Source organism: Rhipicephalus microplus, chromosome X, assembly GCF_043290135.1.
Source record: "Rhipicephalus microplus isolate Deutch F79 chromosome X, USDA_Rmic, whole genome shotgun sequence".
Taxonomy (NCBI): domain Eukaryota; kingdom Metazoa; phylum Arthropoda; class Arachnida; order Ixodida; family Ixodidae; genus Rhipicephalus; species Rhipicephalus microplus.
This window is the reverse complement of record NC_134710.1, coordinates 404,198,994-404,224,539: the sequence shown is the minus strand read 5'-3', so window position 1 is coordinate 404,224,539 and position 25,546 is coordinate 404,198,994. Positions and strand designations below refer to the sequence as shown.

Below are 25,546 nucleotides of genomic sequence, written 5' to 3'. Positions count from 1 at the left end.
CTCGTGGGCATGTCGGCATGAAACATCATTGCTATTATACAAGGCCCTGGAAACTCGGCGCTAGTTTCAGTTTCAAAGAACATGCACTCTCATAGCGGTTGCTGGGCACACTAAGATCCGGTTGCACGGAGTGAGGTTGATGTGAATACAGTCGAGCTCGCTTATAACAAACCTGAGCGTGATGCGGCATCCGTTCGCTGTATCTTGAAGTTCGTAGTAAATGAAACACAGCTTTTAAAAAAAGTAGCGAGTGACAACACAAACTTTTTTTGCCCCAAAAATTTTGTGATGCACGTGTTTCGAAGAGCAGAAGCGATAAGGGCGGTCTCGAGTTCAATTAAAACAGCAGTGTGCTCGTTCACCGAGGCCCGTAACATAAACTGCATGAGGCACTGGCTCCAAAGTTTGGTCGTTCTTGCAATCCAATTCCTCCAAATTGCTCTCGTCACGTACCTCATTAACAATGCCCCAATCCGTGCACAGTTCCGCAGTGTCGGCATCTTCATCCGCAATCATTAAACCATCGCAACAGATGTCCCACCCACTCTTCCAGGTCGGAGTCGAGGACGCGCTGCCACAAATCACCGCCGCAGTTCGGAAGCTTCAGGCTCGGCATCGTGCCCGACGTCGACAAAGTCGGCCTTGCGAAAAGTTTCGTGCGCATGAAGTCGTCACTGCTGCCCACGAAATGTTCACCATCTCCACAGCTGAATACCGGGACGCCCGAAGCAGCAAGTTGGCTGCCAGGTGGTCAACAACGTGGCACCTAACACGCGGATTACGCTCAAGCCAAGCGGTTACACTTTCTACGTTTTGTTGAGCGGCAGGAAAAAGCGTGCTAGTCTTCCCGTCGGCCGTCATGACCACACACGCACACCAAGAGCGAGCAAGACGTGCACACGTGACACATGCCAGAACGCGTGGAACAGCTCTGGGCCCGTTTCCAGTCAGAAAACGAAACTAATTCAAGCCAGCGTGGCGGGTATCGCGGAGCGGTGGAGACAGACGGAGGGGTTGTGATCAAGAGAGGAGAGCAGACTTGCGAGTGAAGGGCAAGGAGTTGCGATAAAGAGAGGAGAGGATGCGCAGGGAGGGCAACCTTGAAAACCAAACAAAACACACAGGAAGGAGGCAGGTTGGGTAGCTTGCTTGAAAGGACCGCGAAACTCGCACGTAGAAAAACTTGGAAGGAGTGCCTGCGCGCGCAGAAGTAAAAGCATGGCCGCGCGGTGGTGTTCCAAGATATGGCGGTCGTGGTCAATAAATCGTTTTCTTGTGCTGGCGGGTTTGCGTGGCCTCACGAACTGCGATATTTTGTGATTCGTTCCGCGTAAAATAACAGCCATTTTCGCGCTTTTGCACGTGCGCGGAACGCATGCTGAGCTGAGTGCGAAGTGAGCAAGAACAAGTCTTAAACACGAAACAAATCGCAAGTTATTATAGTCGGTGGGGTAGCGTACGCGCGTACACTAGACGCAGACTATCGGATAGAGTCGGCGGCCGACAGTGTTGGCATATGGTCTGTCATTCCAGGCCGACGACGCCAACGACTGTACCAACGATCAAAAACAGGGTAGATGGCTGACCGGTCTTCAAAAGATAACACGAGCCTCGTCTGGGGATGCGTGGTGGTCAGAGTAGTGGGGGGGGGGGGGGGACAAAGGACGGAGGGATACCTAACAAAAAGCGGTCGACCCATGGAGTGGGTTGGGGAGAGCGGCAACTAGAGGGGCGCGGAGGCAAGGTCATCGTTTAACAATAAGAATGTATGGGCACCTTGCCGATGCCTGATTAGTGGCCGGTTGGTCATTTAAGAAATCGGCGCCAGATCCCACTGCTGTTCTTTGTTCGGTGCTTTTTTACCTGTCGGCCTTGCACGCGAATGCTGTCGCGTGTGATATATGATGAAAACGATTTTGCTGTTATCTGGGGATATAGAGCAAAACCCAGGCCCTCCAACACCGCAACAGGAAAAGCAGATGTTCGACACCATTATGACATTACCTTCAATGCAGATCTCTCAGTCTGCCATTCTTGATGAACTTAGCTCTATCCGAGCTAACCACGAAGCGTTTCAACAAAAAAATAACAGAAGAAATACATTCAGTGCGAAAAGAGCAACAGGCTCTTGAGCAGCGAGTGGCAGATGTAAATGATAGATTAACGCATGTAGAAAATAACACCCCCCTAAGTAACACGGGCAAAAAAGAACTTGAGCAACTTGCAGCCCAATGTGGAGTGCTTTCGTGTGAATGTCAGGCTATGAGAGATTGCCTGGATGACCTCGAAAGTAGGGATCGTCGAAATAACTGGTATTTTATGGTTTCCCAGATAATGAGAATGAAACGTGGGCACAATCAGAGGAAAAAGTTATTTCTTTTTGTTCTAGTGACTTACAGCTCAAAATTGCCCCTGACGCAATTGAACAAAGTCACAGATTAGGCCGATATTCCGCGGCGAGGAAAAGGCTCGTCATAGTAAAGTTTCTATCCTTTAAAGAAAAAGAACGTGTGCTGAAGTCGTCTGGCAAGCTAAAGGGAACCAACTTTGGAATCAGTGAAGACTGTTCACCCAAAGTCAGGCTAGAGAGGCAAAAATTGATGCAATACGCTAAAGCAAAGGGTGGTGATTTTAAGCTTCGTTTCAATAAGTTATTCATAAATGACAAAATATTCCTGTATAACAGTGCTGAAGGTAGAGTTGTGCCTAGTCGTAGCTAGCAATCACCTGAAATGTCGTTTTACTGACAAAAGAATTAAAAAAAATGAACTAACGTGCATCGTAGTTAACTGTCGCAGTTTGAAAAATAAAAGAACAGAATTTCTTTCGTTATTAGACATAACTAAACCACACATAGTTTTTGGCACGGAATCTTGGCTCGATACCACCATCGCAGATCATGAATTCTTTCCGTCGACCTATGCAGTATACCGAAAGGACCGCACGGCTCATGGAAGTGGTGTATTCCTAATGATCCATAACAGTATCAGTAGCGTTCGTATTCATGGTGTTAGTGACTTGTGTGAATCTGTGTGGTGTAAGGTTATGCTGAGTGGTGGCTCAACTGTGGCTGTTGGTTTCTTCTACAGGCCCCCTAGTAATACAGCACCGGAGCCTTTATTTACTTTAAGCAATACTTTGTCAACCTTAAATGCAACATACATAATGGTTGCCGGTGATTTTAACCTACTCGATGTTGCATGGTCCTCATTCAAACCGATAATTCACAGTGAGTCACTGCTACATAGAGCTATTCAAGAAATTGTGAATGCCCATCAGTTATATCAGATTGTGACAGCCCCCACGAGGGTGGGCAGTACTAGTGCCAACGTATTAGACCTGTTTTTTTGCAATGATCAAACACTTCCTTCCTCTGTTACAGTACCAGGTATTAGTGATTACGAAGTTGTCCTTGTTAAAATGTGTTTAGATGTAGCTCAACAACGAGCTTTGGGGCCCAGAAAGGTGTTTATAGGAAAAAGGAGACTACGCTTCTATTTCAACAAAACTAGATGCTTATTTACCTGAGTTTCAAGAACTATGCTCGTGTTCTGACGTGAATGGCTTGTGGAATGAGCTAAAAACAAAACTGTTATCTCTAACTCAAACTTTTGTACCATCGCGAGTCATATTAGCCAAACAACGAAATGATAAACCATGGCTAAATAAGGAACTCCGAGTGCTCATAAACAGAAGAGATCCTCTCTATCGCAAATATTGTAACGCGTCAGACCTTGAAACATACAAACAGATGAAACTACTTGGTAAGAAGATAACCAAAGATCTTAGGAAAGCAGAGAGAGCGTACTTGAGTGATATGAGTACAGTCAAACCTCGTTATAACGAAGTTGAAGGGGGAGTCGTAATTACTTCGTTATAACCATTAGTTCGTTATAGCCAATATCCATTTCTACCGACAATTAGCCAGCAAGAGAGAATGTACTCACCACTGAATATCACAGCAGCCCGCCGCGCAGAGAAAAACGGCCGTCGGAAGGCAAAAAACTAGCAAAATAATAAAGAACAATGCACTTTATTTCCGCCAAGTTCAGCACACCAGCTGGCAGATCACTTCGAAGAAAAATAGTCCTTGATAGACTTTTGCCGACTTTTCTTCAAGCGGATGACTGCTCTTTCAGCGGCAGCCGCTATTTCAAGTCCGTCCTCACCGTCATCATGAGCACCAAAGAAGCGGCGCAGCAGGTCTGTCGCATCCAGCGCTTGCGCGGGCGTCGGTACGTCGGGTTCGTTAGGCTCCGGGGTGTCAACACATTCGTCGCTGTCATCATTATGCACCCCCGTCACCGCGCGCACAATTTCCGCATCTGACAACTCTTCGGTTGTCACCGCGTCAGCATCGGCACCGACGTACGTGCAGAAAGTGTCGCAGTCAGGCACAACGCCGGCGTCAAGGAGAGCGTCCCACGATGTCTGGGCCTGGTCGCCCGCGGCACCCTCACTGGCGACATCACCGAGATCTTCGCTGGGCTCTCCGCTGCTGACGCCAAATGAGGCATGCCGGAAGCAGTTGGCGATCGTGCTTGCCGTAACGGCAATCCAGGCAGCTTGTAACATCTCGATCGCCATGTACAGGTCGATCGTTGTCTCGCGCTTCATGCTCATATTGAGCAAAATGCGGTCGATGACACGCTTGCGGTAGCCCGACTTAAAGTTCATGATCACCCCTTGATCGAGGGGTTGCACAACCGCAGTAGTGTTAGCCGGCAAAAAGCACAGCTCAATGTTTTTTAACACAACGGTAGTGTGGTGGGCCGCGCAGTTATCCAGGACGAGGCATATCTTGCGGTTCTGCTTGCCCAGCCGCTCGTCCCACTCACGCAGCCATTGTGCAAAGATCTCTCTCGTCATCCAGGCCTTGTGGTTGGCCACATAACTCACTTGGAGTTTCCGCTTTCCTTTGAAGCATCGTGGTGATGCACTTTTGCCGATCACGAGGGCCGGCACCTTTTCGGACCCGTCCATATTCGCACAAAGTAGCACGGTCACACGGACCTTGCTCTGTTTACCGCCCTGGCAGCGGTCACCTTTGAGGGCCAAGGTTTTTTGCGGCAACATCTGATAGAACAGGGCAGTCTCATCTGCATTGAACAAATCCCTGGGGCTGTATTTTTCGAGCAGCTGCCCAATGTTCTTCTTGATCCACGCCACTGCAGCTTCGCGGTCCACAGATAGCGATTCCCCGCTGACAGCCCTGCCGACGATGTCGTGGCGCTCCTTGAAACGCTGCAGCCAGCCGTCACTCGCCACAAAATCATCGTGCCCCATGATGCACGCGAAGTTCCTTGCCTTCTGCTGCAGAAGTGCCCCGCTCACAGGAGTGCCGCTTGCTCTGATTTCTAAAAACCAGTTGAACACCGCCTTCTCGACAGCTTCGAAGGCGGGGGCTCGCAGCTTCATTCGGTCGCCTTTGACGCCACTTGCGACAGCGTCGGCAATAGCTTCTCTCTTGCTTAAGATCGTTGACAGCGTGCTCAACGATACGCCGAAATCTTCGGCCACTTTTTTTTTTCTTGACGCCGGACTCAACGGCTCTCAACATTGCAGACTTCTGCTCAATTGTGATGATTTTGCGCTTACGTTTGCCGTTATCCATGTCTAGCGGCGGAGGGGTGTTGCTCTTCCACAGCGAACGACAAGGAACCAAGCACAAAGCCAACAAAGCCGCAATCTCCGCCGACCCAGCGTGGAGCTGAGGGAAGGAGGAGGTCAGATGCGCGGGCGGGTCAACGAGTTCCACAGGAGAGGGGAGGTCGGCTGACGCGCACGCTCGCGCGAGTTGCTGCGCGGGCGAGGCAGGGCGACGTGCACCCACGCGCGTGTTAGCAGGCGGCGCAAGGCGCGAGTTTTAAATTACCGCTGCCGTGATGGGACGTGAACCGGCGCGCGCTATAAGATATTGAATTCACGTATACCAAAATGATCAGTAAATGCTCGTTGTGGTCAAAGAATGGTTCGTTATATCCATTGTGAGGAAATTTTCGCTTCGTTAAAATGAGGTTTTAAATACATGGGCGTCTATGGGAATTTCAAGGGGAATTACAATTGCTTCGTTATATTCATTAGTTCGTTATATCCCGCTTCGTTATAACGAGATTCTACTGTATTAAGGTGAAAGCTTACCCAAAACTCGTCTGGAAATACGTTAAAAGAAAGACAAAGGTTCCTGGTGGTATTACTGATATACACGATGGTACTAAATACTTGTCAGACAATACAAGTAAAACTGAATGCTTTAACCGGTACTTTCAGTATGTGTTTTCGGTTTCCTCAGCGGTTCAAACTACAATGTGCAACACAGTAACGTTATCGGAAATGGCGGAGTTTGAAATATCAGAACAAGGTGTTGCATCTCATTTAAAAAACCTTAGTGCGAACTTGGCATCACGGCCACATCAAATCTCAAACTTCATTTTAAAGAACTGTGCCCTTTCGATGAGCCCATTTCTTACAGCTGTATTCAGAAATTCTTTATTCCAGGGTGCATTACCTGATGACTGAAAACGAGCAAATGTAATTCCTATTTTCAAGAGTGGTGACAAGTCAAGTACTTGCAACTATCGGCCCATTTCGTTAACGTGTGTGTCCTGTGAGACACTTGAGCATATTATATACTCGAACTTGGCAAAGCATCTTCAGACTAACAATTTTTTCTGTCCAACACAGCACGGTTTCCGGAAAGGGTTTTCCTGCGATATGCAACACGTAGAATTTACACATGACATCGCCGCAACGTTACATTCCTGTAGCCAAATTGATTGCATATTTTTAGACTTTAGCAAGGCTTTTGACACTGTTACACACTCGCTCCTTTTACTGAAATTATCGTGTCTCAATATATCTGCTAACATGCTGGCATGTCTACAAGCTTATTTCTCATGCAGGAAACAATGCACCATCATCGATAGCGCGTCGTAACATGTAGATGTCATTTCAGGAGTGCCACAAGGCTCCGTCCTGGGGCCGCTTCTCTTTTTGATTTATATCAATCATCTTGCTCAATGCGTGGACAGTCAAGCGAAGTTGTACGCAGATGACTGCTGCATATATCGTGAAATTAAGTGCACTCAAGATTCCAAAGAACTGCAGAAAGACCTTGACTCAGTAATAGCATGGTGCAGTTCGTCGAGAATGCAGCTTAACGTGTCAAAGTGCTGTGTCGTTAGGTTTACCAAGAAAAAAGCAGCCTTTTATCACAAATTACTTCATGGAAAGGATGCCATTATCTATGGTAAATGAATACAAGTGTCGTGGCGTTGTCATCAACAGCACACTATCGTGGAATGATCATGTTCGCATGGTATCAGTTAAAGACAGTCGCGTGCTAAACTTCTTACGCCGCAATTTCAGAACCGCCCCCTCTGTTCTTAAACAAGTTCTTTACATGTCAAATGTATACCCGATTTTAGAATATGCTTGCACTGCCTGGGACCTGGCCACAAAGTTAAATATTCATGCATTGGAGCGCATTCAGAAACGTGCCGCCTGGTTTGTGATGGGTGATTACGACTTCACCAGAAGGTCTAGCGAAATTGTTAGTTCACTTGGTTGGCCATTACTCTCCTCAGTGCGTAAATATATCAGGATATGGCTTTTGTACAACCTAATAAACGACAAAACTGGGATCGATAAAAACAAATACATCAGACCACCAACATACATCTCATCACGACGGGACCATCCTTTGAAAGTGTATGAATATATGTGCCGAACATGAACGTATGCAAGTACTTTTTTTTCCTAAAACTATTCATGGTTGGAACAGTCTTTCAAAAAACATTGTGACCGCCCCTTCCACAGCGTTTCCTTCCCTTTTAAAGGAGTGTGTGGTCGCACAATGATTTTGTATGCTGTGATTTAAGTATTTTTGATTTGTTTTTATTTTTTGAGTGCCGTGCAATTCAACTTGTCCCCACTGATTTAAATGTACTTTGAATTTGTAAACTCCCCTACAACAATGCTCCCAGAGGGCGCTGTAGGTATAAGTATAAATAAATAAATAAATAAATAAATAAATAAATTGGTTTCCCGGGAAGTCGGCAGACCGCTGACTCCGTTCGTTGTAACTGATCAGCGCCGCTCGGAGAGGTTCGTTGCAAGTGCGATTTCGTGCCATTGAACCAATGTATATTTTCACGGTCACGCGGATATTGTTCGTTTTAAGCGAAGTTTGTTTTAAGTGTGGCCGTTATATGTGGGCTCGACTGTATTTGCATTTGTTGGCCATCACAAGTTTTTATAAACAAAGAAATTCTACGCCCCATAAAGAAGTTCTCTTTCGTTTATGTTTTTTTCTTATGGCTTATTTAGAGAATTTAAATTCAGGGGAAGTACTTGAAGTGATTGACTTGCGTTCGTAGTGCTTGCCTCCGCTCCTTCTTGCCTTTCGCTCAGCCATATTAGAAGCTGGATCTCGCTCAGTTATCTCGGTCGGCTGCCTAGTCAACTACGAGAAAGATAAAGACTGCAAGTTGTGGCGGGCAGAGAATGGACCACAGTGAGCAACGCCGAACAAGTTAACCATGCATTCATCGAAGATGGCTTAATCGGGCAACTCGTTTTTGGCAGCTTTGCGGTGTGCTAACACGGTGATTTCTAGTTCCACGGAGGTTTTTCAGCGTTTCCTAAAAGCAACGGGTGAGCATAAGAACTTGGACCAATTATTGGAGCAGGTATTCATTTTGCATGAGTACATATGAGCAAACCCAGTTCTCTGCAAGCCTGACTGGACTGAGAGAAGTGCAGTGTCGCTTGACTAATTGGTGAAGACAGCAGTCAAGCTCCTGTAGAGAAAATTGGTTTATTGAAAGGCCAACTCGGCTACATAGTTTTAGCTACTTTTACTTTTGGCAACTAGTTAAAAAGATGTCAAATAATTATAAGCCACTTCCTGTTTATGAAGTTCTTGTAGCCGTGGTTTCAAATTCTGTGAGTCCTTACTTCTAATAGTGTCACTCGAATACACGTCAAAACTAAATGCTTCTAAATATTATTACAGAGAATGTTGATGGAGGCAACGTTTTGACAAGTGAACTTTTCTTTGTCAAGGCAACGCTGTTTTTCTCATGAGGACAAGTAAACTTGCCGAAACACTGTTTCCAGCGACGTTCTTTCTCGAAGAACTTCTGATCACTTCAAGCCTCTTTGTGCCTCTGAACTTCAGTCTAGTTTGGTACTCAATTTCTATGTCCATCGTCATAACAAACGTGATTGAGTCAAATACATGTCCTATCCGCAATACTTGATAATTTTAACATTGGTTCGGATATATGTTTCAACATTTGCTCATTATATTCATATGTCAGTTGTAAATTGAAGCTGTATTTAGAGATTTACACTTTCACACTACATGTTTGTACCTGTTTTTTTATGCAAAACTTGCAATAAAAAAAGCATTTCATTCGTGTCGATTGAGTTTCATCTTATTGCAAAATCAGTCAGCTTAACTTTTTCCTTTTCCGAAACACAAACAAAATTTTAAAAAAGATTACCAAAATTTTATGGACGCATTGCCCAAGCGGCCAGCGGACCTGCAAGAAGGCACGAGCGCATTCCGCTTGCATGGGAAGTGGGAAAGGAGAGCTTCCGCGGCAAGCCTCCTGCTCTGAATTTTTTGTCCTTCCCTTCTATTTAGGAACCTCCCCAGTGACGTCACGAAAGAAATTTTCTGTTCGTGATTTACTTCTATTAGGATGCCCGGCAACTGCCAGTTGTTAAAGTGGCGCTTTCGCCGCCGAGATCAAATACATGGGAGGTACAGGGAGTTTCTGCCCCCTGATTATACCGTGGAATAATAAAAGAACCTATGCATTGTGCCACCTGTCTTTCCAACTCTTCCTCAAAAAACAAGCAGCCATGGTGGATGCACTTGGTGACTTGCTAAGTGACCTGGCAGGTGATGGGGGATGTGACTCTCCTGGCTACAGCACCAAGTATCTCAAGTACAGTGTGCTTGCCATGCAGAATGGCTGCATTTTACACACTGAGCTGGTTCAAGTCGGAGAGGTAAACTTGCAGTGCTACTAGTGTACTTCTCAAGTGCAAACAAGAGACCTCACCCCGCCGCGGTGGAATTGTGGCTAAGGTACTCGGCTGCTGACCCGCACGTCGCGGGATCGAATCCCGGCTGCGGCGGCTGCATTTTCGATGGAGGCGGAAATGTTGTAGGCCCGTGTGCTCAGATTTGGGTGCACGTTAAAGAACCCCAGGTGGTCGAAATCTCCGAAGCCCTCCACTACGGTGTCTCTCATAATCATATGGTGGTTTTGGGACATTAAACCCCGCGTAACATCAAACAAGAGACCTCTTGCTACAATTTTGCTCAGAGTCACCCAAAGTCCCCTACAATGTCTTCATGGAAAAGCAAGCACTTGCTATGTGCCTGACTGCTGTGGAGAATCTAGGCATCCACATACGCTCGTTGGCAACAAGTACCATATGTTTTTGCGAAATTCGCTAGTGAATCTAAGAAACATCAAGGTAATAAAAGTATATCTTTATGGCAAATGCAACAAGAACCATATGTTTTCGCGAAGTGAATCTAAGAAACATCAAGTTAATAAAAGTATGTTTTGATGTGCAATCCTTAATTTACTGTTTCAAAAAGAAATTTCGGAACCGAGGGGGGGGATGGGAGTTTTATCACTCTTGTAGAAAGCACTGTGTGTGCCCATGACAACAGTTCCAAGGGACTTAGTAGGCATAATTTTTCCCAGATCGACATCCTAGTTTCAAGCTATACTGCCGCAAGCACAAGCCAAACATGCCACACTGGTATGATGTTTGGAACATTGGTAAAAGTAAGCATGCACACTGTTCATGAAGTTTGTGTGGCACATGTACAGTAATTTGCCGCATTCTGATAAATTGCCTAAGAAGGCTGATATTTACACATGAGTAACATCTGAGAAGCTGGCTTTTTAACTTGTAATCATGGTAGATGCACTTGCAAGTTTCCTCTTGCATGCATGATCTAATTACAATATTGAAGACAACCAGCAATAACCTACTAGCTTATAAGAAACCCTAGGACTAGTGCAACTTTGGAAAAACTTGTACCGAACTTATGCTGAAACATTTGTATTTAATTCATATTTGTAGCGAAAAGAAAAAAAAACAAGCACAAAGACAACTGATACACACTACGAGCACTAGTCCTACATATGTGTTCCTTATGTCTGCATCAGCTTTCTTCTTTTTTCCACGAATATGAACACAAGTGACTCGAAACAACTAGCCCCCATCACCGCTATGGCTGCTCATACATGTTTTGACATTATAAGCAGCGCGAGTGTCCACAAATACTTTAAGTAGAGACAATGCTCTCATAAAAACTTTTCTATTTTACAGTTAATTATAACAAACAGAGCTGACACCAAAATTTCTGTCATCTGAGCTTTGTTATGTTATCACATTAAAAGCAAGTCCCTGTACTGTACATGAAAATTTGATACCTGGCGTTGTAGTTTAAATAGACTAAATGTTTGGGCATGTCATCTGAGGGTTGTATGTTTGGTTACTGCAGGTATAAAGTTGTCTTTTTGTTTTTTTTAACACTTATGTCACAGTTACTACTACAATACCAATAAAAAAGCACAATTAACATACTCTATACCTTCGTTGGTTTCTGTATTAGCTAGTTTTTAATAATTTCGTATAAGGAGGCTTGAAGGTGACCCTCTACTTTCTGTAATGTCACCACTGCAGAGGAGCTTTCAGCTGGTGCAGCTAGTAATAACACTTTAAAAAAGGGGTGCACATTTGGTAAGGAGTGTTGGGTGTTAATTGAGCAGATGTGCTTCTAACAAACTGTGGTGCTTTAGATGTCAAGCAATGGCAAGGTAAGAGTTAAAATAAAAACGTCTTCTGAACAAGCGTGCAATAAATATATGCTAAAAGCAGAGCCTGAAGGGAAATATAAGGTTGTAACCATGCCACAGCACATGTGCTTCTCATGTTAGTGGTCGTCACCAGATGCACCACTTTTTTATTGTCACACGAACTTATCCCCCCCTTCCCCTCCCGAAATGTGAATTTATATAGTTCATAAGGTAGGTTGACCTACCATCAAGTAAATATTGTAATTACGTCTATCTTGTAATGTGCCTTGGCATGATACTTACTCTGTCTCACATGCCATAAACCTCCTCCGTGAACTCTAATCATATAACGAGAGCTTTACAAGCAATGAGACAGCAAAGCCATGGCATACATTCCTCGCCTATGAATGGCCATCTAAGGAGAAGCTAATTGCTCAGAGGTGCACACGCTTTCCAACATCATCGACCTCGAAGCACTGACATGCATTTATTCTGATGATGGTTTAGTGTTCAATACCCCAAAATCATGACACAATAATAATTAGGTACGCTATAGTGAAGGGTGCCAAGAATTTTGGTGACATAATGTTCTTCAACATGCATCTAAATCTAAGTACAAGGTCTCAACCATTTTTGTCTCCACTAAAAATGGAGCCGCCATGGATGAAATTTGATACAACGTCCTTCAGGTTACGAGTTCAGTATCATGACAACTAGACCACCGTGGCAGGTAGTCACAAAAACTTAGCACAGCATTAAAAGCTAACCGTCAAACGGGTATCAAATTTATTTTCACGTGTGTGTGCTCTGGCTGGCAGCACACAGACAGCCACTGTATGAATCGAGCAAGAAAGGTACACTGGATTGAAGCAACGTTGAAAGCTCAGTGAAACAGAGAAAATGCAACCGTAGAGACGACACAGCTGAAAGCTTCTCACATTGGCGAATGGGGCAACGTCAAAAGGACATTAAGCAGACAGAATGCAACCATAGCGACGACACAGCTGAAGTCTTGTGACACAAGTGCGATGAAACAAACCTTCAAGGCAGTTGCGCAACCATGCAACCATGACTGATTTGTGGAAAGTGCTGTCAAATGTTATTTTAGTGTGTGTGTCATACGGCTGGCAGCACGCAGGGCCACTGGGTGAATCGAGCGAGAAAGCCACATATGACTGAAGAAACTGCCTTCCTGGCAGTTGAGCAATGATACAGCCATGATTGCTTTTTGTGAAGTGCCGTGAAATGTTATTTTTACATGTGTGCTACGGCTAGCAGCACACAAGGAGCCACTGTGTGAATCAAGCGAGAGAGCTACATGTTATTTTCGCGTCTGTGTGCTATGGGAGGCAGCCCAAACAGAGCTAGATCTACTTGAGATGGCATCAGAAGTTTGACAGAATGACTAGATGGGAGTATTTGAGAAATGCCCCTCGTTTCTTGTTTGGGTGAATCTTCTGTTTGGTAAGTGTAGAAAACAGATGGAAGATGGAGCTCAGAGGCGAGGAAGAAGAAGTAGCCAGGGTCACGCTCTGCATATTTTTTTTTCTGTTCTGTCAACAATAAACCGAAGATGTATCGGTCCTGCGGTCTCTCTGGTACTTCTGAAACATGGTGCCGTGACCAGGAGGATCTGAAGACAGACGCACAGACTTCAACCCCATTCGCAACAACGGGTTGAAGAACGCAGCAGCGGCGTCTGGCTCAAGGACGAACCGTTGAGAGAAGGACCACGACCGACGACTGTTGGAGACGCACATAAAAAGGCAAGAGCTCTTTCAACATGTTTTAAGCATGAATAAAGAGGTCTTATCGAAGAAGCGTAAGACGCTTCGAGCAAATGTGACGACGCTTACGAGCGAAATCGATAAGAAGATAGAAGAAGACGCCGATCGAGTGCAACTTATGACGCTTCTAAACCAGATGAAGAGCGTGTCACAGACGCTAAGACAAGTTAACGGAAAGATTGAACTGTTCATAGAAGAAGACAACGCGGAGGCAGAATTTGAAACAGTTTTGCACTATGAGATGAAGATCGTTGCTGCAACGACAAAAATTGAGGAGCGATTACGCGAGTTAGAACAAGCGACGCAACTGACTACGAGAATAGTCACAGAACAGGCGAGTTCAGTGCAAGGTACTGACCAAATCTCGGAGATGCATGAGCTTGTTAAGTTGCCACGTCTTGAGATGATCAAGTTTGATGGGGAAAAAACAGCATGGCCAAGGTTTTGGCATCAGTTCGAGACATCGGTGCATAACAGAGCGAACTTGCCGAAGAATCAAAAATTTAATTACCTTCTGGCATCTCTGAGCGGGGAGGCTGCGTCCCTCATAGAAGGTTTGCAGTTTTCTGATCAGAATTACGAGCACGCAGTCGCTCTTCTGAAAGAAACCTTCGGACGAGAAGATAATTTGAAAGAAACCTACATAAAAGAGCTTGCAAACTTGGAAGCAGTGAAGAGTCCTAAAGATGTAGATGGGTTGAAGAAACTCTTCCAAAAGTTGTAAGTGAACACACGAGCATTGCAGTCATTAGGAGTGGAAATGGGTAGTTACGCCACGGTGATAGCTCCTGTTGTAAAATCTGCGCTACCGGTGGATATGAGGATTGAGATGAAGATGAAGGAGTTAAAGAAAGGTGACAACAGACCAGCAACTACGGAATCGGACTCAGCGTCAAGAGACAGCACAAGCAGTTTGAAAGAAATTATGGAGTTTTTAAACATATATATACGCAGCAGAGAAGAAACTCGAGAGGAAAAATACGACGTGACCCAGTCACCGCACAGTATGAGGCGGACTAGAACATCTGCGCTTCAAAGCACCTTGATTAAGAAATGCATCTTCTGTGAGATGACTCGACACTACACGGAAGATTGCAGAAGAAGGATTAGTATGCAACAGAAGAAAAAAGCCTTACAATGGGAACGAAGGTGCTTCAGATGCACCAGACCTCACCACATGGTGAAGATATGCCGTGCTAACGTACGCTGCAAAACATGCAAGGGAAGGCATGCGACATCCATGTGTCGACCACGTACGCCTGCAGGAAAGTCAGCACAGCAGCAAAGCGGTGATGTTGAGCAAGTGCGTAAAAGCGCGCAACCTGACTGGTTAGACACCAGCAAGTCCTGCAACATGCACGCACAGCAGTCTGATGAGCACAAGTGCATACTACTGCAGACAGCCTTTTCGTGGACGGAGGGAGAAGACAGCGGGTGCTACGCACGGATTCTGCTGGACAACGGGAGCCAGAGGACATTCATCCTCAAAAGATTGGCAAGAAAACTAGCGTGCAAGGTAAAAAGATCCGAAAGGATTACTGTAGGATCATTTGGAGGAGGAGAGATGGAACTAGACACGAAAGTCGTCGAGGTCAGCGTGAGGAAGGATACCATCTCGGAGCCAGTCACGATTGAGGCACTGGAGATAGAAGTTATATCCTGTGACGTGCTACCATCGCCACCGTTGATAATACACGAAAGAGCAAGATTGATGGGAATTCGTTTGGCTGATGACAACCAGAAGACGGACAAAGAAAGAACAAATATGGAAACTTCTATATTAGTTGGAGCAGATTATTACTGGACTGTCGTCACTGGTCGCATTTGCGAGATTCATCCAAAAGTAATGGCAATAGAAACAACATTGGGATGGACAGTCCAAGGTTCTGTAGGACTTCATTGTGTGCCAATGAAATCATCGAAGGTTATGGTACTCAAGGTCAGTGCCAAGTCGGACACTACTGTGGACGAACTGCAGAGATTCTGGGACTTGGAAAACATGGGCATCAAGGAGAAATTAGCAACAAAGTTGAGCGATGAACATGTGATAGACTACGTCCGACAAACGATGGAGTTCAAGGCAGGAAGATACCAAGTGCAGCTACCATGGAAGGAAAACAAGACATTGGACGACAACACCACCATTGCAGAGAAGAGGCTTATCCAGGTGACCAAAAATTTATGCAAGGATAAAGATGAACTCCTAGCCTATGACAAAGCTATTCGAGAGTACTTTGAGCAAGAAATAGCATAAAACGTCGAAGAAGATGCTGGATCCGATATACAGAACAAATTTGTATTCTACATGCCGCATCAAGCAGTAATCAAGAAGGACCGAACGACAAAAATACGGATCGTCTTTGACGCATCGTCAAGCCAGAACCCAGGTGAATCCTTAAATGACAACTTCGAAAAGGGGCCAAACCTAAACCCCGACATCACAAGCTTTCTGATGAACTTTCGACATCACAAGATCGCTATGTCAGCCGACGTGGAAAAAGCATTCTTGCAGATCAAGATACATGAAAATGACCGAGACGCACTGCGATTCATGTGGTGGGAAAGAATACCCAGCGAAGATATGCCAACCCCAAAGATAAAAACATGGAGGATGACGAGGGTTACTTTCGGAACTACACCAAGTAGCTTCCTTCTAGCGGCCACGATTCATCGACATTTGGATAAATTCGAAGAACAATATCCTGCAGTTGTGGCACAACTCCGGAAAGGAATCTACGTCGATGACGTTTTACTAGGAGCCGACGAATACTCGACATCGACAAAGATATACAAAGAAGCACGAGATATTTTTCGCTATACGGGAATGAATTTAAGAAAATGGATTTCAAATGACGCCGAGCTAAGAAAACTCTTTGATGAAGAAGGAGAGGATCTGGATCGAGGGATAAGAAAAAAAGGACAAATCAAGATTTTGGGACTGAAATTGAATTTCGTAGATGACGTGTTGAGCTTTCCCGACACTACATGGCGAAATGACAAGGACATGAGACAACTCTCAAAAAGACAGGTTTTGCAGAACATGGCAAAGCTATATGACCCTTTAGGTTTTTTGACACCATTTACAGTCAGAGCAAAAATATTGCTGCAAAAAATTTGGATGGATAAACTGAAATGGGATGACCCGTTACCAAGCCAGCATAGATCAGCTTGGAAGGACTGGTCGAAGGAGCTTCAGCACTTAGATGACTTCACCGTTAACAGATGCTATGACAACAGACAAGCTGAAGTGAAAGCATCGACTCTACACGTGTTCTCCGATGCGAGTCCAATGGCATATGGAGCAGCAGCAGACATTGTAACAGAATACTCCGATGGAAGCAATGAAGCCAATTTAATCATTGCAAAGGGTAGAGTCGCTCCAATCAAAAAGATCACACTAGCAAGATTGGAGTTGTTGGCGGCCACAATATCAGTCAGATTGGCCAGTCATATAACCGAGAATTTCATCAGGAAACTGAGAAGTGTGAAATTCTGGACTGACTCTCTAATTGTGTTATGCTGGATAAAGTCAAACAAGACGAAAGATCTGTTTGTTTGCAACCGCGCAGCAGAAATTAAGAGCAAGTCCAATGAGAGTCAATGGGGTTATGTTAAAAGTGATCAAAATCCTTCGGATTTGATGACAAAAGGGATGAAGATGAAACGTTTGCTGGACAGTGAATTATGGTGGAAAGGCCCCACGTGGATCAAGAATGAAAAACAAAAACCTGATTATGATATAACGCAAGAATCGGACAGTGATAACAACAAAAACGAAGAAAAGACCGTGGGAAGCTTAACTACCACCACGAGTGAAGAAAAAATAATTGATGTGAGCAGGTTTGGATCATACAAGAAAGCGTTACGAGTTACCGCGTGGGTGATGGGTTATATAGGAAACAGACGAAAAGAAAGGAAAACACGTTCGCTGACAGGAGAAGAATTGGACAAGGCAGAGTTTGTGCTGATAAAGCAGGAGCAGAAAATTGTACAAAATGCAGTGACACGAATATATGACAACATGAATCTGTACGGCACAAACATCTTCGAAGATGATCAAGGTGTCCTGAGAGTAAAAGGGAGTCTTCAGTGGAGTGATTTGAGCTTTGATAAGAAGCATCTTGTTATTTTACCAAGAGAAAGTCACTTTTCAGAACTCCTAGTTCTGAACGCGCATCAAGTAAGAATGCACGGTGGCGTTGCGGCAACATTGACACATCTAAGAACGAAGTTTTGGATTCTGCGTGCCCGACAGATGGTGAAATATGTCATAAAAAATGCATCACATGTAGGAGATTCAATTCTAGACCAATGGCACAAGAAATTCCACCACTACCAGCTGACAGGATAACACAGACGAGGCCATTTGACACATGTGGTATAGACTTTACTGGACCGCTAAATGCTCGAGAGGAGAAAGGCGAAAAAGTTACAAAGTTTTACATTGTGATATTTGCGTGTGCAGTAACAAGAGCCATACAACTGGAGTTGGTCTAGAGGATGTCATCAGAAGCGTTTATACAAGCACTCCGAAGATTCGTAGCTAGAAGAGGATTGTGTACAACTATTTACAGTGATAATGCAAGAGCATTCAAGAAATCGGAGGAAGAGATGAACAATATATCAAAGATGGAAGATGAAAGGGTTCAACAGTATACCAGTAACCTGAAAATAAAATGGAAGTTTATTGTAGACTTAGCTCCATGGTGGGGAGGATTTTATGAAAGACTGATCATAAGCTTTAAGGGATCCATGGCAAAAACTATAGGTGCTCGACTGTTGGATGAAGAAGAACTACGGACTGTGGTTGTTGAAGCAGAAGGAGTACTTAACAACCGGCCTCTTACTTATGTGTATGACGATCCTAACGAGCCACAACCCATCACACCGGCGGATGTTATAGGAGGCAGGCAAGCAATGAACAAGCAGGAAGAAAACAGACTCGGAGAATACAGTTTGCTGGATTACTGGAGTGCAAGAAAACGGGCAATGATAACATGGTGGACCAGATGGAAAAATGAGTACCTGAGGGAGCTTAAGTGTGCCAGCAGAAAAACAGAGCGTCACACTAATGTACAAGAGGGAGATGTACTTCTGCTTGGAGAAGCGCGAAAAAGAACTCAGTGGAAACTCTGCCAGGTCGAAAAGATTTTCCCAGGCAAGGATGGACTAGTCAGAACATGCTTGCTTCGTACACCTGAAGGAAAATTAGTCAAGAGGCCGATTCAACTGTTGTATTCGCTCGAAGGTTGCTTCTGTGTAATTTGGCCGGCGGGAATATGTAGAAAACAGATGGAAGATGGAGCTCGGAGGCGAGGAAGAAGAAGTAGCCAGGGTCACGGTCTGCATATTTTTTTTTCTGTTCTGTCAACAATAAACCGAAGACGTATCGGTCCTGCGGTCTCTCTGGTCCTTCTGAAATTGTAGGTGCTTCTGTTTGGCAATTGTGCATCTACTTTTTAAATGTTGACTAATGAAATAGTCTGCGATTATCATCATAAGCGATGTGATAAGCAAGCCCCACATATTATTCTCTTAAAAATCATGCATGAAGCACAACTATTTTGGAGCGAGAGTTTGCATAATAATTCTATTGGAAAAAACAAACCTGTGCAAAACAGGTCAACCTAAAAGGACATTAATGCAGAAATCATTTATGCGTGGATATCATTGATGTGTAGTTGAAAGCACGGGCAGCTTGTACTTTAATTTCAAGTTGAGATATAAAAGCTTTCACGTGCCCACAGAAGTATATCGGAAGCCCACATAGTCGGCTGACGGAAACTGCTTCCGGATGACGATGACTATGCGTGCAGGTAATACAACTGTGTTGCGTAGCCTGAGCCTCTGCCTATTCCATCGCGTGAAGAAGCAGTTCACGAGAAAGAGATATTTTCTGGAAGAAGGCATAAGACGACGTTGCTGGAACTGCAACTTCAAAATGTTTTTTTTGTTTGATACAATATTCCCAGTGCACTTTTCCTTAAACCGTGACTCTGTTCTTCAGCATGCAACACCGCGGAGTTCAGGCACACTCTTCGGAACTCTTCATGTCGAGTTATGCAGCAGTCCGGACTTTCCCGAACAACTTGTGGTATCTTGCGACAGCAGACTTCTTCAAGGGCCATTGGCATTGCTCCACAAACCCAAAAGTTGTACCTGCACTCACGAAAACTGGCCTAAGTTATCGTTATCGTGGATATCGCACATACACCGCGACATGAAGACAATGACGAAATTGTTTCTTCGCTTGTGATTATGCAGCACAACTTACAAGTTACACACGCGACACAGCAAACTAAAACGCGAGGACGAACAAGTATCGAATAAAAAGGGCTACTTAAATCATCTTTACACTTACCCGTGATCGTAGACATCGTCATGGAAGTCTGGTGAGTCAGGTGGCGGCGGATCACTGCTGTCATCCTCGGCACGAAGCTCTGAATCGCGTAACAGTGTGTCGCTGTATGGTTCGAAAACCATTTCACCGCTCATTCGGTGGAAAGGCTGTTTAAGTCCGGGGTTCATGGTGAACAGTGGTCCAAAGCGCCGTGAAACAAAACAAGGCTGCGCGCATTTAGTGCACAAACAGACGATCAGCCCAGCTGGCCCAGCCGCGGTCAAGCGCCTGACTGCCGGTGGCTCTCTTCTGGCTTTGACTTACTGGAAGTAGAGGACACAGCATCACGCATGCGTTCTCTTAGGTCACATCGCGACACAGGCCCTGTGAAGGCGGAGCTTAGCCCCGAGCGCTTGAAGGAAAAGTTAAGGGTGAAAGGTGTTGCAGAGGAGGAGAGTACCTATTCATTACTCGTAGCTACGTTAATAATGGGTGTTTCGATTGAATTATGGTGGCAATGATTCACTCCAGTACTGGTGTAATCAAAAACGTAACGTGAAAAAACCGTTTCAGGGACCCTTTAAGAACCAGATAACTGCAATAATAATGGTGGACTGATACGCAGCCAAGGTTCTGCATACATAAATGTAATACCAGAGCGAAGTATTGTAGACGTATTGGTTATATAGTATTGGCTATATATATTACAATGGTTTTATATGAGACTTAAAAGGAAAGCTTGTTGGTTCAAACGATTTTGCATTTAATGCAACACCAGTGTAAAAGATGTACGAGTGTTCGCTTCGTTGAGTGCAATAAAGCAACCCGCGTTTAAAGCAAAGCTGTTGTTTTCTCTTCTCTCAGTGTCAATCTTCCGCAGCCTCCTGGCCTACTCGTCAGAGAGTGAGGTTCATATTCCATGTGAATACGTCTCAACACAATGGGCGAGGCACTCGGTATATGGCAAAGGTTCCAAAAAAGAGCAACTTTTTGCGCTACAAGGATTTAAAAGGCACACTTTGACAGCATGTTTTTGTGTGTGTGCATGCATGTGTGTTTTTGTGTGTGTGTACCATTCATTGCAGTTTACTCATTCGCTATGTTTATGCTTAACATCACTGCTCTAAATGAAGACATAACTTTCACGGTTTCAGGTGTGCCCTGCAACGATGGGGTAATGGCTCTTGAAAGTCCACTCTGCAAGCACAGTGAAACATCTGAATGTCTACTACAACAGGTCACCCCTATTGTCATGCCCGTGATAATGTACTTGTCAATGGTTTACCAGGCATCTCGTATCTTGTTATGGGTACTGGTCACTGTTAGCAGCCTGCTGTGTTTTTCAGAGTTGTCATATGCCACCTGTTGAACAATTAAGAATCTCCCCTCCCCCAAAACGAAAGCAGCACAACTTTTGAGAGAAGCCCTAACAAAACAGAAGTCTAGTAAAAGTTCTCATTCTTCAAAATAGTTTCAACTGTTAAAAAATGCCACTCAAATACGATATTCTTACAAAGATTGACATTAATTATTTTGCATCACAAAAGTACGCATAACTGCATGAAAGCATGTGTGCACTGTATAACAGTTTCCAATTCTGGTTTTTGACTCTTCTATAGTAGGTTTGATTTCAGTGCTCCACTGTGCAATGTCAACTATGTCCAAAAAAGTTTGACAATCAACTGGACCATTCTTGAGCAATGTGGGAAAAGAGCCTAAATATACTTAATATAAGCGAAACTTACAACCGGCAATATTCAATTACAGTACAAATAATGCTAAAATTCAACATGAGCTTTGTGCCTTTGTCGCATTATGTCTGAACATCATGAATGGCAGTGAAGGGAGTCATGAATTTTTACATCATTGAGTTATGTCTTCTGAAACAATTTTTTAGACAAACTAGATGCTCTTTTTTCCGTAGCAAACTCTGTTTTAACTGCAAACAAGCTACATCTTTAGAAAGGTGTGCTTTGCTTTAGAAAGCTGGCTGTAAACTGAATTCAATGAGATCTTTCAAACTATTTTACGCCAAAAACAACAGATTATAAATAGTTTGAGAATTACTGGAAAAATATGCAATGTCACGCATATTTATGTCACATTGACAGCATTCATTATCTGCAGTAGGGTTTAATTATACATAGACCGTAGAGTGCTATAACATTGAAAGTGGGCATGAAAAAAGCAATAATTTTGAAACTATGACGGAGGTTGTTGGCTGCATTGGGGAGTAAAATCACTGTAGCCTTCAGATGAAAGTAGTGAAGATGTGTTATGTGCTGCATATTCTGGGCAGACGTCACCATTGCGCGGCGCGCACGATTGCGTGCGCATCTTTCGTTCTTTCGCGGCGCAGCTATCGCCGCTCCTCTCCCTCGTTTCTCTTACTCTTTTATGTTCATACTAAATATAAGCGAGCCTGGCTTTGACAATAAAGCGACGTTTTGCTCTCTTGTTGACCGGCGTAAGCTCTGTTCTTTGGCACGCCTTTGCGCGGCCCGCGGGATGCTACAGTGGCGACGAGGATTGGCGATGTGTCAGTCGCAAAGAAGGAACTCGAAGACCGCAGCATGCCGGGGGACGACATGGCCCATCTCAAGCTACCAGATTTCGACGAAAGCAAAGATAAGTGGAAACCGTACATTATCAAGGTGGAAGCTTTCTTCGAAGTGAACGCCGTTGAGAATTCAACAACAAAGAGAGGATTACTTGTGGCGGCATTGAGCACGCACATGGTAGAGACTTTCGCAAAAAAAGTAGCACCGCGTGCGCCAAATTCTTTGACCTACGAAAAAGCAGTGGCCACGCTCAGCGAGTATTATGACCCAAAAAGGAACGAAATTTCGGAAAGCTACAAATTTTTCAACCGGTGCCAAGCCTAAGGGAAGCCTATGCATACCTTTTTGGTGGAAATTCGGCGGATAGCTTATAACTGCAACTTCGGAGGTGCGCTGGACTGGATGCTACGGGACCGCATTGTTTGCGGCGTACGTTATAGTGCGTTGCAGAAACAGCTATTGCCAAAAAAGGACTTAACGCTTGAAGAAGCAGAAGCTATAGCAATAGCAGCTGAAAGTTTAAAGCTGTGGCAGATGCGGTAGTGGAAAACACGAGGACGACTTTCCCTGGGCCAGGTGACTGTGTCATCTGTGTAAACGTAAAGGGCACCTTGCACGAAAGTGCCAAAGCCGTGCACCGCATACAAACGACTCTAGAACGGGGTGCACCAACACTTTGATGGTCTCAGAAGAGTCTTCTAACGAGGAAATGGAAACAACCCATATCTGGACACTAGCGTCTAAAAGGAAAAACGTTCTGGAACATCCAATTCTGTGATATTCACATGGGGGGGGGGGGGAGGATTGAATTGCCAATGGAGGTAGACACCGGGTCACCAATTTGCATCATTTTTCACGAACTTTATGAGAAGCACCGCAGGCAGTGGCCAAGTTTGAGAGCCTCCGGTATGCGGCCGTGATTTGCTGCGGACTGTGCGGCCGTGATTTGCTTCGTCTACTCGACAACGCAGGAGCTCCAATATATCAGGTAGCAACACGGGACGTCCCTCCGGAAGAAAAGACGACGACAGCATCTTCGAGGGCTACCAGGACGTCTTTTCTGCCGACCTGGGCCTCATCGAGGGAACCCTTGCCAGTCTGCACCTAAAAGAAGGCGCCATTCCAAAATTCTGTAAGGCACGGCCCCTTCCCTACGCTTTGCGTGATAAGGTAACGCAAGAGCTGGAACGGCTGGTTTCAGTAGGAGTGTTGTCGCCAGTGAAGGACGCCGATTGGGCAACACCAATTGTGGTGGTCTTAAAGAAAGATGGCACTGTGAGAATTCGCGGAGATTTTAAAGCCACCCTGAACCCAGCTTGTGCCACAGAGCAATACGCGTTGCCCGTGATTAAGAACACGTTTGCTCGCTTAAGCGATGGTGAATGCTTTAGCACTCTGGACCTGCGCGATGCGTACAACGAAGTGCCACTCGACGAAGCTGCAAGAAAAGTCATTAACATGCACAGTGACCTGTTTTGCTTTATTAGGCTGCCGTTCGGAACAGCATCCGAACCGGCAATCTTTCGAAGAAAGATGGTTGAGGTATTGGCAGGTCTGCCGGGCATGCAAGCTCATCTAGACAATGTACTTGTGTCGGAGAAAAAAAATGATAATGGCGAGCGACTAAGAAACGTTCTGCAGCGCTTCAACGAATGGGGAATAAAGCTCGGATTTGATAAGTGCGAACCGCGCAGACCGTCTGTGACGTATCTTGGGCACCGAATTGACCGAGATGATCTTCACCCAACAGAAAAGAATGTGGACGTTATTGTTGAGGCACCAAGTCCCCGCAATGTTACCGAGCTGCGCTCCTTTCTTGGAATGCAGACTTTTTACGCGAAGTTCCTTCCTAGCATGTCAACTACCCTTTTCCCTTTATATCAGCTGCTAGAAAAAAATGCACGCTGGAACTGGAAGGAACAGCATGAAGCTGCTTTTACAGCTGCGAAGTGAAGGCTCAAAGATGCACAAGTGCTAGTGCTTTTCAATCCAAACAAAGAGTTGAAGTTGGAATGTGACGCATCCCCCCACGGTGTCGGAGCAGCTCTGTTCCACACAGTATGCAATGTTTATAAACCCATTGGGTTCCATTCCAGAACATTGACACAAGCAGAGCGGAACTATTCTCAACTAGCCCCGCCGCGGTGGTCTAGTGGATAAGGTACTCGGCTGCTGACCCGCAGGTCGCGGGTTCGAATCCCGGCGGCTGCGGCTGCATTTCCGATGGAGGCAGAAATTTTGTAGGCCCGTGAGCTCAGATTTAGGCGCACGTTAAAGAACCTCAGGTAGTCGAAATTTCCGGAGCCCTCCACTACGGCGTCTCTCATAATCATATGGTGGTTTTGGGACGTTAAACCCCACATAATAATCAATCAATCAACGACAGTCAACTCCCGGTAATTCGAAGTCGCTTAATTGGAAGTTTCGGTTAATTAGAAATGAGCAAGTGGTCCCATCAGTTTTGCATACAATCGTATAGAAAAAAATGCTCGATAATTCGAAGTTAAAACCCGATAATATTGGTTAATTAGAAGTTTTTTCAATCGACAATCTCGTCGCGACCGTAATTTTACAGTAAAATGGGGAACTTTTCATATGCCAAAACATCTGCCGGACCGCGCTGGTGTCTTTGCCATCACTATTGTCCGCAGCGCCACAGATCTTGAAGCGGCAATCTTTTTAACGCTGGTGAATCGCATCGGCGGCATCGACTGACTCTTTAGTTGACTTTTGTCGAGACTCGAGTGTGTCACCGCGTCACCCGCGCGCTGGGTTGATTCCACACGTGTTTCCGCGATTCTGATTTTGAGTGTTGTGGTGGTGATGTACGTTTGATAATGGCAACTCGTGGCCCTTACCGAACGCTAGATCTAGCGACGAAAGTCGAAGTCTTGAAGGAAGTTGACCAGGGAGGCACCGCCAAACAAGACATTGCAAGAAAGTACGGCATTAAGCCTAACACACTGTCGACTTTCATAAAGAATAAGCGCTCAATATTGGATGCGTTTGAAAGTGAAAAAT

At 44.9% G+C, this 25,546-nt stretch overlaps 1 long non-coding RNA gene across 1 annotated transcript in view; it reads left to right on the top strand.

The window, feature by feature from the left end:
* Nucleotides 1–23,130, top strand: part of LOC142776469 (uncharacterized) — a 35,413-nt gene extending 12,283 nt beyond the window's left edge. Inside the window, exon 4 of the long non-coding RNA XR_012887558.1 lies at nucleotides 21,119–23,130. This is a non-coding gene — a long non-coding RNA (uncharacterized LOC142776469). The remainder of the gene's footprint in view (nucleotides 1–21,118) is intronic.
* The last annotated feature ends 2,416 nt before the right edge of the window (nucleotides 23,131–25,546 follow it).